Consider the following 2,179-nt stretch of genomic DNA (forward strand, 5'->3'; position numbering starts at 1 on the left):
ACAATTTCCTGACTAACAAAACCCAAGGTGTAATAGTCAACAAAATAAAATCCAGCCCATCAACCGTGAAGAGCTCACTCCCCCAGGGTACTGTGCTTGCTCCAGTACTTTTTCTCATCCTCATATCGGACATAGACAAGAACACAACCTATAGCACGGTATCATCGGGTCCATAGAATTACCCCAATCATCCCAAAACAGGCCAAAACTACCCAAAACGTATTAGCATTACGTAAGTAATGAAGAAATATGGTATATTTACTTACTATAATGTTGGTGCTACACGTAGAACATGATCAAACCTATTTTTTCTCTCAAATAATCTAATTTCATAACGAAATGAGACGTAAATATGTGAGAGGTGACGCCATAGGAAGTCGACGGTCCAAGCGACAATTGTGTGGAGCGACTTATCCAAGATATATGGTCGCCTGGAGAGTGTTTGCTGCCATAACAGCCTCCTGTACACAGTGATCCAGTCGTCGTATTTCATGGCTCAAATTGTCGCAAATTTAATTGGTAATATTAACAAGTAGAATGTGTATTTATAATAATATTTTTCATAAACAGCCACAAAATATTTAATATTTATTAAAAAAAAGTGTCTGGAAGTTAAATCAATTCCACATGACAATAAATTTGTTATATAGATACTAGCGTTATTCGTTGGTATGCGTTCGCTATTTAAACTACTCCAGTCCTTTTCGTTCATAAAACACCGAACCCTACACGCTCTCTGATATATTGCTTAATTAACAAATATTCACAAATAAAGATTATATTTATATATGTTATCAGAAAGGCAGATATAAAATAGTTTGTGTTAATGCATCACAGAGATTATACCTTATTAGAGAGGAAAAATATTCATATTTTAAACAAGGCTTCTTGGCCGACGCTCTCCCTTTCGATGGGAACTATGACCTTTTGAAAATCAATGTTAATTGAATCTATATATTATAAAAAACGAAGTTTTTTATGTCATCAGAAAGACATATAAGCTGCATGTTAATACTTTGGTATAAATATAACTGAAGTGAAAGCGAAGATATATGCCTTTTTATAGTTACTTGATGGCTCGCTCAGGGAGTGTGAAGGCCTGCACACAAGCCAATCAATTTTATAATTAATGTACATATATGCAAAGTAACGTCAAAGGTTTTTATTTCAGAATGAAGACAGATGTAAGAGGAATAATAAGAGGAAATGAAGATGAAGAAATGATAAAAAGAATGGCAATAGTGGATAGTAGTAACACACTTAAGAATTATTCAGTAATAAATACAAACTCGTCCTTCACCTATGATAAAGGAAAGTCAACTTGGAAGGATTCAATTTACATGAGATTAAGATTAGGATACAAATATATCTGGCAATACGGAGTTGATGTCAGTGAAAAAGATAAGGAGTGTAAATTATGTAGTATGCCGCACGCCCACACCTTAGAACATTATGTATTATAGTGTCAACTTATTGATAACTATAGAAATAAGGAAATAAGTAATGTACCACATCAAATTGTTTGTATGTGTGATAATGGTATGATAGACAGTATACTTAGGAGCTACAAAAATTTTGCCCCAAGAGTGTAACAATTGTATGCTGTACTTACTATATTAACCTGCAATGTTAAATGGGATTCTTGTAATGTTAATTGTCTATTTGTACTTACTGAATTTGTGCGCCCCTTGAGGGACTTGAAGTAGAGGGGGTAGAAATAGCCTAAGTTACTCTATCCCTTTGAGATGTATTTTTTTCTTGTCTCAATAAACATACTTGAACTTGAACTATAAATATTTTTGGCTTCCTGACCATAAAGTTACCGCCGCAGTCGAGGGTAAGAGACCGGATGTACCCATATACAAGCCGCACTAGCTATTAGTTCATAAAAGCTGACAACTTACCCAGATAAACATTACTTCCTAATTATATATATATATGCAAATAATACAATTAAAATGTTTAAAACATGATTATATATGTGTATCATGTGGACAGTTTTTAATGTAATTTTTTCTCCTGATATTCGGGTTCTTTATTATGCTTCATCTTGAGGCAAAGCCCAATACCTTACGCCATATTGATGCTCTGTCCACAGATCATTCTCTCTCTCTCTCTCTCTCAAATCATATACATTGATGGTTTCCTACACCGCCACACGGGTGCAGCTGCAAGTGCA

General features: G+C 34.5%; 1 long non-coding RNA gene across 1 annotated transcript; it reads left to right on the forward strand.

Annotated features, from left to right (window-relative positions):
- Window positions 1-238: 238 nt before the first annotated feature.
- On the forward strand, window positions 239-1,787 carry LOC138370074 (uncharacterized). Its single transcript, XR_011230018.1, has 2 exons — window positions 239-519; window positions 1,172-1,787. It is a non-coding gene; the product is annotated as an uncharacterized lncRNA (long non-coding RNA).
- Window positions 1,788-2,179: the final 392 nt, after the last annotated feature.

The sequence above is a fragment of the Procambarus clarkii genome, chromosome 30 (assembly GCF_040958095.1).
Source record: "Procambarus clarkii isolate CNS0578487 chromosome 30, FALCON_Pclarkii_2.0, whole genome shotgun sequence".
Lineage (NCBI taxonomy): Eukaryota > Metazoa > Arthropoda > Malacostraca > Decapoda > Cambaridae > Procambarus > Procambarus clarkii.